This window comes from Nyctibius grandis, chromosome 4 (genome assembly GCF_013368605.1).
Source record: "Nyctibius grandis isolate bNycGra1 chromosome 4, bNycGra1.pri, whole genome shotgun sequence".
Classification (NCBI taxonomy): Eukaryota; Metazoa; Chordata; class Aves; order Nyctibiiformes; family Nyctibiidae; genus Nyctibius; species Nyctibius grandis.
The window spans coordinates 57,923,249-57,935,504 of NC_090661.1; positions in this window are offsets into that span (position 1 = coordinate 57,923,249).

Below are 12,256 nucleotides of genomic sequence, written 5' to 3' on the forward strand. Positions count from 1 at the left end.
TCGCGGCAGGAGGATGAAGCGTTTGCAGCCGTGGGCTCCTGCAGGCCCCGCACGGGCAGCGTGCTGCCCCGGTGCTGGCTCTCCGGCTGCTCTCCAGCTGCTCTTGGCAAGGCTGCAGGCAGAGCTGAGGTGTTCACCACCCCTCTTCCTACCGCTCTTTGAGTGCGTTTTCTGTGGTGCGTGTGGATGCAAGTGGTTCGCGCCTCGCTGTGAGCCACGCTGCCTTCTCCAGGGACCGGGGCTCCTGCTGCCAGTGCCAGCGGCTCTGGATGCACTGTTGGCCCAGGAATCACTTGGCTGGCATCTCTGCTAACAGGGTGCTTTTATGCTACTTTCAGAACAGCAAAGCTTTGCTATTCTTGTGCCAAAACAAAGGTGTTTTGCACTGTGTGAACTTGCCCGGACTCCTGCATACATAGTGGGGGGTCTGGGCAATGATGATTGAAAACACTAGTAACAGTCTGGGGCCAGGAGACATGTTTTACTGTGTGTTAGCAATGTGCGCAGGTTTAAGTAAAACAGAGGCCTTGAAACGGGTCCCTGGTGCTGCCAGCATTAAGCTTTGCACCCATGGGGTGTCTCACAATTCAGAAATCAATGCAACCTTCAACAGCAATTGCTGTCACAGAGCGTGAGCAAGCTATCGCTGCCCACTGTCAATTTGGAAACATGCAGCCCCTTCTACCCCCTGGAAACTCCTGTTACAAACTTTCCTCTGGTTCACAATACAGCCAGAAGCTTCATTTGAAAGCAACTTTCTCATCTCAGCCCTTAGAAGCCCTCTCCTGCAGAGGCACAGGAGGACAACTCCTCTGCACAGTCGTAGCCTTCAGGGTTATTTGTGCCAGCAGCCCCAAGGCAGCTTCACGAGCCCTTGCAGAAGGAGGGTGCTTCAGCCCTGACGTCAGGTGCTGCAGCCCCAGGGAGCAGTTGTCTACCCAGGAATCTCCTCTGTGCAGCCACCCTTCCCACTGCTGGCACTAGTAGCTGCTCTTTGACATGAGCAAATACTCAATAACCTTTTGCAAAATTGTCCTTTCCTGTGCTGGAGGGAACATGAAACCCCGCTGATGTTTCACTTTAGATTGACACAGTCCACAGTTAACATTTCCCCAGCACCCTGCATGCTATTTCAGTGTAATTCATTGCAATACCATGGGTAATGGTTGGATTACACTAAAGTGTGAAGTGCAGTTATGAAACTCAAGAGACTGACTCAGTCCATTTACATTAAGGTATTTCTGAATACCTCACATGCTAAATAGCCTGAATAAACTGAATTAACATGAAGATGGAAAACCACACCACTCACTCTCTCTATAAACTGTCTCACTCTGTGTACACCCCACACAAAGGGGTAGGTAGGGAGCCTCAGGTAGGGAGAGATACTTAGAGGATGAAGGAAAATTGTCCAGTGAGTCAGGCACTATCACAAAAGGAACGGATACTACAGGCTTGAGCCCCAACCTGAAGGAGGACCCCAGGCCTCATTTCATTCCCCATGTATAAAATGGAGATGATTTTATCAGTTGTCTAATGATATGATTTCTGAATATTATTGAAATAGGGGGATATCTTTCTAAGATAGATGAATGGACAGATGGTTTATAGTCTCATCCTGCCCACCAGCTGCAGAACACAGCTAAGCCTACTACAGCTGTGTTGAATTATTTGCAAAGTATAGAAACTGCAGGTCCAATAAACCCCTACTGAAAAATGCACCTATACCAGTAATGAAGGTAGCTCACACATTTGCACAACAGTTCATATTTCCAAGTAGCTACCAATTACTTCAAAAAGCTGTAGCTATGTTTATTTTTTGGTAGATAAAAACTTGAAGCCCTGATGTGCTCTATGCCACTGGTCTCCTCCAAACCCTGGTTGCCTTGGTAAGAAAAATATTAACAGACATCAGAATTGTACATTGTGACACGGAGTACACCTGCTCCATCATCTGGACGCTGAATTGACTTGCTGCAATTACTTTAGAAAGGGAAACATTGATTAGAGCTTAGTTTGTCCCCAGAACAGAACTATGCTTTTCTTTTGCACTTTTCATTCTTTATGACGCCCTAAATTATCTATTTATACCCAGATTCTGCAATGATCCGTTTGACAACACTGCGTCAGCAGGGAGTCTCATAAAGTCTAAAATGGTTCTTACTGACTTATATGTTTGGGGTTTAGAGTGTTGTATATAGTGCTTATAGTGGTTCCCTAGATCAGCTACAAAATTTGGTCAGATTAATTTGACCCTAATGTTATTCAAAATTAGCTTTTTAAGGTAAAAGTTTTCCCTAAAATTACTGATCACCGTGTTTTACTGAAGAATGTCTCCTTTCATTATTCTGAGATTAAGTATACCTTTAATTTTTTGAAAAAGCAAGTCTTGGGAAGACACAGTTCTACCTCCTTTGAATAATGTCTCTCCAGAACAAATAAGCCTACTTGTGTTTTGGGTTAAGCCAAAGCTTGATACTCCCTTATATGAATGGGTAGACAAGCAACACTTGTCATTAAGGGTGGACAAGCTATTCTGTAACCAGAGCTTTATCTTCTTTTAGAGAAATTTTACTAGAATGATAGAACACATTCATTGCTTTTGTGATCAATGAAGCATTTCCTTATTAACCAGGGATACCAGACTTTCAGCCCTGTCCTTTGCCAGGCTAGTGCAAAATATTGTTGCTTCGTATATACTTTTTATAAAGCCTTGCTATTGCTTGCAGTTGATGAGTGATGAGTTAAATATTGTGTTAGATGGTTTGTTGGGTTGCTGGAACTAGGAATGCCATTTCTGGTTATTCTTCTGTTGTTATGCTTTCCCCTCAAAATTTAGGATGAGGAATGTTGTTACAGCCTCAAATTTCTCAGTGAAAGCTGTTGCATGTTGATGCTATGCAAAGGGGCTGATTTTATTTAGGCATTCAGAAACTGATATCTAACTAAATAAACTTGGATAAAGAGCCTCCTGGAGGACAGGGACTAGTCCCTGCCCAGAGGGGAGAGGGTGAGGGAGACTCTGCAGTGCCTGTGTGAATCTGCAGTGACTGTGTGTGTCCCAGGGCAGGAGAGGCTGCAGTTGTTTGCAACTCGTTGGGGAGGGCACTGACTCCCTCCCAGTGCACAAGGCGAGGAAGGTGCCAAGGAGCTGTGAACCAGGGGTGCCACCAACAGGTATTTCCCAGTTCAGTGAAAGAACAATGGTATCTACCCGGTGGAAGAAGACCAAAATGGATGTGGGAACCCAGACAGAGCTCCCACGGAAGGAGGCGATGGTGCAGGTTGCCGGCTGCAGGGAATGCTACACCGTCTCTGTGGTGTCAGGGGGCTGTGTGCGCTGTGAGCAAGTAGATGATCTGCTTGGCCGAGCGGCACAGCTGCAAAGCCAGGTTGAAAGGCTTCAAGCTGAAGTAGAAAGGCTTAGGAGCATTCGGGAGGCTGAAATGGAGATAGACTGGTGGAGCCAGGCTCTGCCCTCCCTGCAACAAAAATGGGAGCACCTGCCGGAGAGCTCCCAGGATCGAGGGACCCCTGTACTCTGCCCCTCTCAGGTGGAAAACAATAACCTAGAGGAGAAGAGTGAGTGGAGACAAGTCTATGGCCGTGGCAAAAGGCGAGTGCCCTCCTTGCCTACCTTGCCTCCACAGGTGCCTCTGAGCAATAGATATGAAGCCCTAGTGGAATACAGCCGGTCCAACGGGGATGTGGTGGAGAGGCAACCTATATCAGAGGTCCCACCACAGTCAGAAAAACCTGACGGGCGTATAGCTACCTCCTCCACAAGGAAGAAGAGAAGAGTTTTAGTGGTTGGAGACTCCTTTCTAAAGGGATCTGAGGGCCCAATATGCAGAGCTGACCCCCATCAAAGGGAGGTCTGCAGCCTGCCTGGAGCCCGAATCAGGGATATCACCAGGCAACTCCCCAACCTGGTGAAGGCCACAGACTACTACCCCCTGCTGATCTTCCAGACAGGTGGGGAAGAAGCTGCATCCCGTAGTCTGAGGGGGATGAAGAAAGACTACAAGGCCCTAGGACGGTTGGTGAAAGAGTCTGGGGCACAAGTTGTTTTCTCCTCCCTCCTTCCATTTTCAGGTGATGACGTGGGATGGAATAGTAGGATTCTCTCTATTAACGCCTGGCTACGAGACTGGTGCTACAGGCAGGGCTTTGGGTTCTTTGATAATGGCTGGTTTTATAAGACAACAGGCGTGACAGTGATACATGGGAAAGGTTTATGTCGTAGGGGCAAAAGGGTTCTGGGACAGGAATTAGCAGGGCTCATTCGGAGAGCTTTAAACTAGATTCGAAGGGGGATGGGGTGGTAGCTGGGCTTGCACCACTGGGGCAATGCTCTAGTGTTGAGGTAGACCAGGAGGCCCCCCATCCCCCTGGGGTGAAATCAGGGGGTGAATCTGGGATGAAATCGGTGTGCCCAGCTCGCTCCCTGAAATGCCTGTACACCAATGCACGCAGCATGGGGAATAAGCAGGAGGAGTTAGAAATCCGTGTTCGGTCGGGGGGCTATGATCTAGTGGCAATTACAGAGACTTGGTGGGACACCTCGCATGACTGGAATGTGGTCATGGATGGCTATGTCTTGTTCAGGAAAGACAGGTCACTCAGGAGAGGTGGTGGAGTTGCTCTTTATGTGAGTGAGCAGCTAGAATGTATTGAGTTCTGTCCAGAGGCAGATCAGGAGCGAGTTGAGAGTTTGTGGGTGCGAATTAAGGGGCAGGCTGGCAGGGGTGATACTGTTGTGGGTGTCTATTACAGGCCACCGGATCAGGATGAGGAGGGTGATGAGGCCTTCTACAGGCAGCTGAGAGCAGTCTCACAATTACAGGGCCTGGTTGTTGTGGGGGATTTCAACTACCCTGATATTTGCTGGGAGGCCTGCTCAGCCAGCCATCCTCAGTCCAGGAGGTTCCTCCAGTGCATTGATGATAACTTTCTGATGCAAATGGTGGATGAGCCAACTAGGAGAGGAGCGCTGCTGGATCTGATCCTCACTAACAAGGAGGGTCTGGTTGAAGAGGTGAAGGTTGAGGGCAGCCTTGGTTGTAGCGACCATGAGATGGTAGAGTTCAGGATCTCATGTGGCAGGAACAGAATAGCTAGCAGAATCACAACCCTGAACTTCAGGAGGGCCAACTTTGGCCTTTTCAAGCAATTGCTAGGGGAAATCCCATGGGACAGGGTACTAGAAGGTAAGGGGGCCCAAGATAGTTGGTTAGCGTTCAAGGACTGCTTCTTCCGAGCTCAAGATCAGAGCATCCCAACAGGTAGGAAGTCAAGGAAGGGTACCAGGAGACCTGCATGGTTGAACAGGGAACTGCTGGGCAAACTCAAGTGGAAGAAGAAGGTGTACAGATCGTGGAAGGAGGGGCTGGCCACTTGGGAGGAATATAAGTCTGTTGTCAGAGGATGTAGGGAGGCAACTAGGAAAGCTAAGGCCTCCTTGGAATTAAACCTTGCAAGAGAGGTCAAGGACAACAGAAAGGGCTTCTTCAAATACATTGCAGGTAAAGCCAACACTAGAGGCAATGTAGGCCCACTGATGAATGAGGTGGGGGTCCTGGAGACAGAGGATAAAAAGAAGGCGGAGTTACTGAATGCCTTCTTTGCCTCTGTCTATACTGTTGGAGGCTGTCCTGAGGAGCCCTGGACCCCTGCGGCCTCAGAAGAAGTCAGGATAGAGGAGGAATCTGTCTTGGTTGATGAGGGCTGGGTCAGGGACCAATTAAGCAACCTGGACGTCCATAAATCCATGGGCCCTGATGGGATGCACCCGCGGGTGCTGAGGGAGCTGGCGGAAGTCATTGCTAGGCCACTCTCCATCATCTTTGCTAAGTCGTGGGCAACGGGAGAGGTGCCTGAGGACTGGAGGAAAGCGAATGTCACTCCAGTCTTCAAAAAGGGCAAGAAGGAGGACCCGGGTAACTATAGACCGGTCAGCCTCACCTACATTCCTGGAAAGGTGATGGAGCAACTTGTTCTTGGTGCTGTCTCTAGGCACATCAAGGATAGGGGGATCATTAGGGGCACTCAGCATGGCTTCACCAACGGGAAGTCTTGCTCAACCAACTTGATAGCCTTTTATGAGGATGTTACCCGGTGGATAGATGATGGTAAAGCTGTGGATGTGGTCTATCTCGATTTCAGTAAAGCGTTTGACACAGTCTCCCACAGCATCCTTGCAGCTAAACTGGGGAAGTGTGGTCTGGATGATCGGGTAGTGAGGTGGATTGTGAACTGGCTGAAGGAAAGAAGCCAGAGAGTAGTGGTCAATGGGACAGAGTCCAGTTGGAGGTCTGTGTCTAGCGGAGTTCCGCAAGGGTCGGTTCTGGGACCAGTTCTATTCAATATATTCATTAATGACTTGGATGAGGGATTAGAGTGCGCTGTCAGTAAGTTCGCTGATGACACAAAACTGGGAGGAGTGGCTGAGATGCCGGAAGGCTGCGCAGCCATTCAGAGAGACCTGGACAGGCTGGAGAGTTGGGCGGGGAGAAATTTAATGAAATATAACAAGGGCAAGTGTAGAGTCCTGCATCTGGGCAAGAACAACCCCATGTACCAGTACAAGTTGGGGACAGAGCTGTTGGAGAGCAGCGTAGGGGAAAGGGACCTGGGGGTCCTAGTGGACAACAGGATGACCATGAGCCAGCAGTGTGCCCTTGTGGCCAAGAAGGCCAATGGCATCCTGGGGTGTATTAGAAGGGGTGTGGTCAGCAGGTCGAGAGAGGTTCTCCTCCCCCTCTACTCTGCCCTGGTGAGGCCGCATCTGGAGTATTGTGTCCAGTTCTGGGCCCCTCAGTTCAAGAAGGACAGGGAACTGCTAGAGAGAGTCCAGCGCAGAGCCACAAAGATGATTAAGGGAGTGGAACATCTCCCTTATGAGGAGAGGCTGAGGGAGCTGGGTCTCTTTAGCTTGGAGAAGAGGAGACTGAGGGGTGACCTCATTAATGTTTATAAATATGTAAAGGGCAAGTGTCAAGAGGATGGAGCCAGGCTCTTCTCAGTGACATCCCTTGACAGGACAAGGGGCAATGGGTGCAAGCTGGAGCACAGGAGGTTCCGCATAAATTTGAGGAAAAACTTCTTTACTGTAAGGGTGACTGAACACTGGAACAGGCTGCCCAGAGAGGTTGTGGAGTCTCCTTCTCTGGAGACATTCAAAACCCGCCTGGACGCATTCCTGTGTGATATGGTCTAGGCAATCCTGCCCCGGCAGGGGGATTGGACTAGATGATCTTTCGAGGTCCCTTCCAATCCCTAACATTCTGTGATTCTGTGATTCTGTGAAATTTTGAAATGAAATGTTAAACCAGTGGGTGACAGACTGTCTGTAGGCATGTCCCCTGAGGTGCTCCCTGTTTTATTTGTTAATGATCTTTCTTCTCTGCCCATGCTAAGCCAAGCTCTACCCACTACTGCTACAGCACCATTATTCAGCATTTAATTTGCTCACAATCTTTTAAAACAAAAAACCCACTCACACTATACTTAATTATTGGCTCATTTAAGACCTCAGTGGCTGGATATCTGCTTCTGTGTGCAGATACTTAACTCTTCCTATTTCAAATACTAAAGTATTGTTTTGCAGTCACAAGACTTCAGCATTGACAAATGTGAGGTGATCTGGGATAAATTAACTCAAACTATTATGACGAGAATTTGCAGGGGGTTAAAGACTGAGGTCTGATATTAACCACTGCATGTAGAAAAGTATGTATGTGCAAAGACTTATGTGACTTAAGGGCAGATGTGCAGCCTAAACACTGAATTTGAAACTCTGACTTTTTGGAGTTTTCCATTGTTTCCATTCTTTTTTCCCCACCCCTCTTCTTTATTAAATCAATGTCGAGAGCACTTCTCTCTGACCTTAAATGATTAGAAATGTTCATCAACTTCAGTTCTGTTTGCAATAATCACTAAACAGATGTTTTATTGCTTTTTTTTTGTAGTCACTAATATATATCTCATCTAAGGAAAGGACTGGAGAAATGCATTAACAAGTACATGTAGTAGTTTGTTTCAGGCTATGCCACTGGATGGCTCAATGTGTCATAAAAGAAACCTCTGTTATTTCTTTCATAAAAGAAATCTCTGTTATTTCTCTCTCTAAATTAATTTCAGCTTGTAAGAAACTGTTCCTCAAGGAGGATCTGAATATATTCTGCTATAGGTATGAAGATCAGAGAGGCCATGATGGTCATGTTACTGAGAACTTCCAAGTTTTCTCTGGCTACAATTCTCTAACACCACTTTCAAAGACTCCTGTACAAGATGGAAATAAATTCTTCTCTGTGAAGAGCAGAAATAGCTTTGGGCAGCAGACCTTAATTCTTGATACTGAGAAATCAAGAACAATAGGGAAACACCAGCTTGGTCATTGCCAACTGAAAATTTGCTCATTGACTTGTTAAGAAACAGTTACATGTTGTTGTGGCTACTCCTTACCATTGACTTAAACAGATCAGGACCAAGGTAGGTGTACGCTAGAGCATGTGTCTCCATGAAATTAAACCTGAAAGTAGGTAGATGCTTCAGAATAGTTCCCTGCTTAGATAAGCTCTAACCCTTTGCTGCTATTCAGTCTGCAATGATGATGCGAAAACTGATAGGGCTGTTGTCTGTACCCTTTTTTCAGTAGGAATTGTATTGAGACAACCAAACTATTTGCAGTCTCTTACATAAGTTGGCAACCATTGGTTTCTTACCAGTCTTGATATAAGTCAATAGTTCAAATTCATCCTATGATTACAAAGGAGAACTATCCATGTTTCGGGTCCCTGAGCTGTCCAGTCCTATGTGTTTTGGACAGTAACGATGACAGTAAAAAGCCACGAAGCTTCACCCCCTCCTGTCCTCCCCCGTGGATCTTGAAAAACATGATGGAGCTTGTCAATAATGCAGCCCTTTATTTAAGACGTAGTTATGTGTACCAGCCTGAAATTTCTACCTACTCATTGAATGGTGATATATCAAATCATTTGCATTATAAATATGCTTTTGAAGTTGCTCTGTTTTGTGTTGATTACTGTGTTGGATTCTGAGTCACAAAGGTTATAAAACAGATACAATAGACTGTGTTCTGCCACAGAGATGGCATAGTTCAGCATGACTGAGTCACTGATCTGAAGAGAGGTGGCACTGAAATTTCATACAGAGTATTGCACGTCAAGCCTGAAGCACATTGTCAGAGCTGCACGGTAGCAGGCAAAAAGCTGCTCTTCAGTACGTACCTAATTTTACTTGTACAATTCACTTTCCTCCAGACACACATCTTCATCATATAACCTTCTAAACTACATATTGTGTGCAAGTGTCCCAGGATCATTTCATGCAGTGAAAAGGGAACAAGTAAAATTCTGAACCATTGCAAATGGTCAACTTGGCAGGTGCCAAGTGTAGCATGTGTGGCCATGCTAAACAAACTTGGCTGGGAACTTGAAGTTGGCAAGTATCTTCTACCTGCTGCCTTGTCTGCTTCAGCTTCCCTCCTTCCTCAGCTGGAAAATGCTGACTTACTAGAGTAGTGGAAGACCTTTGGGAGAGATATGTCTTCCTTTTCCTCCTCCTCCCCCTGCTTGTCCTTTTCTTTTCTAATCAGTGCTGATTTGAAAAGGCTTTCCAGTTGGCCAGGTCTTCTCTCCGGTAACTCCAGCTCGGTTCTCCTTGCCCTGTTCTGTCTGGACCCTCTGCCCTCTGTCTGCTTTACCTGCTTCCCAACAACTTCTGTGCCCAGAAACACCAGGTGCAATTCTTTTCTCCCTGCTACCAGACCAAACCGCTCAGCTGCCCACTCCTACCTGCTGTCATCTCTGTCACTCATCTGTTAAATCCCCAGGCTTCCTTTATTCCTAGGCAAATGTCCCTTCTGGTTCTTTCTTGGAACCTCTTCTATTGGTTTTGTGAGCGCTTCTGTCTGTATATTCTTCATTATGGTTTTGATTTTTTTTGTGTTATTTCCTCTGTTTGTATACAGTAGGAAGTGAGACTATATTAATGTTCTGACTATTGTGTTTATTAGTATGGTGAAGGTTTTTGCAGCTTATTATTGATGTGAGATAGAAATTCACAATAAATCAAAGTTGAATAAAACACTATTAGATCACAACTTTAATGATTCATATTCACTCCAGGCTCACATTGCCTTGGTAAAAATGACCACATTAGGGCAGACAGGTTGACTTTTGTTATGTAATGTTGTTAATTTGAAAAAAACTTCATCTAAAAATGGTGTTGTGCAAGGAACTTTTCAGATGTTTTTAATTACCTGCATCCCTTATCTTATGCTTGGCTTTCCATTGGGGGAAAAAATAAACAACCTTGAGGCTATGAGTTAAATATGTCATTTTAATAAGAAAATTCTCCATATGTCCTTTCTGTCTTTTATGCTTTCCATCTTTTGAGGTTTTAGTAACTAAACATTATTATACCTAATAAATTAGGATCTTCATAACTAATAAAAATTCAAATATTTCTACCAAAGTATAGCCTACCTGTTAGGTGGATTAATTGCTTACAACTTCTGGCTTGTTTGAAAGACCAGGTACAAATGTTGTTCAGGATATCCCTGGGAAGGTACACACCTAGGTGTACATACTTCTTCCTTCTTTGCACTTTTATCATTCTGGGATGTATAATAGATTTAATATTTCCAACAGAAGCTCTGGCAATCTAGAGATGTGACAAACAACATTTGCAGAATGTTGTATTCAATTCCAATTGAACACAGAAATGTCAAACTTCCATGCATCTGAATTTCTCTTTTGATTCTTTTTATATGAGAAAATTTCCTTGCACCTCGTTCTGAGCATTCCCAAACGTAGCCTTTCCCTCTTTCATATGACACATAAAGTGGTCACTAAACAATTCCATTTTGAGCTTAATCCACACTACAGCACAAAGATATCAGTACTGAAGTGGAAGAAAGTGTATCTTTAGCTGGTTATATAGGTTATATTTTCATTTTAGTGTGTTTTTTTTTTTGCTTTCTGGAACAGGTGTGTTTGTTTTTTGGGGGCCTGGGGGGTGTGTGTCAGTCCTCTGTGCTGAGTACCTTGATTAAGAATTAAAGGCAATGTAGCATCTATGTTGAATAAGCACGCAGTGATCACTGACTACAGGGAAGGAGCTTTTCATCCCAGAACGAATGCTTGAATAGCAGTCTATACAAGCAGGAGAGAGCAATGGCGTGTGGACGCTGAGCTACTTCATCTCTCTTTGCAGGCAGAGTGGAGCAAATGGGACCGATGATTTCATGCCTGAGCCAGGCAGACCCGTACTCTGCTTAGAAGGCTGTCTCATACCCAAACAATGTAAATCCAAATAAACAGCAAACACTTAGGAAACATTTTCTACTTTAAAGAAATAACTCAATAAAAAGTGTAAAACACCTGATCAGGCAATCTAGTCCTTTTAAAAGTAGTTGTACCCTCTCGAGTTTTCTGATCTAGAAACGCAGGCAAAGCAGGGTCTATTTTGGGGTTCTGCAGATAAATTATGTATTAAAATATGCTATTACATTAATGATCATTCTCAAAAGACTCTCTGAAAATGAAGGAAAAGCAAAGTTTACATTGGTCAAGGAGATTGGACACAATTCTAAGAAATATTCAAGAATAAGTTATACAAAATTCATGACACTGGAAGATTTACTCTTTTACCCATCAGTTTTGGCCCAGCTCAGCTACTTTCATCAGGAGAGATGGAATGCTTTGTACTTAGAGCCTTTCTAGTAGTCAATATAGTGCTGACTGTATTGCAGCCAAGGTAGCCAGTGTGGTGATGCGATACTGTAGTTTTCACAAGCTTTCATTAGGTTTGCCGTGAAATGCCATATTCTCACATTAGTCATCCTCCCTGCTTTGTATCTTAGAAGCAGCATTTCAAACTGTTTTTAAAGTACATTATTATTCAGCTGTTCCCCAAAATAGACCAATACACATTATAATATGCTTACAAGGTGGCAGTCTTACAATTCAACAATTTAAAACTTACATTCCATCTGAGATAGCTACGAAATTGTTTCAAATGGCTGTGCTTACTTTTTGCAGCAGTAGTTCTAAATGAAAAGGTTGATGGCTGCAATTTGATTATTAGCAAGTAAAAGAACACAGATAGAAATATTGTAGTCAGTGTGTTGATATCCCATGGAGAATGAAAAATGTTTAGTGGACAGTTTAGAATATTGTCAGTATATGGTATCATAAAAACTGCTGAACTCACTTCTTTATTTATATCA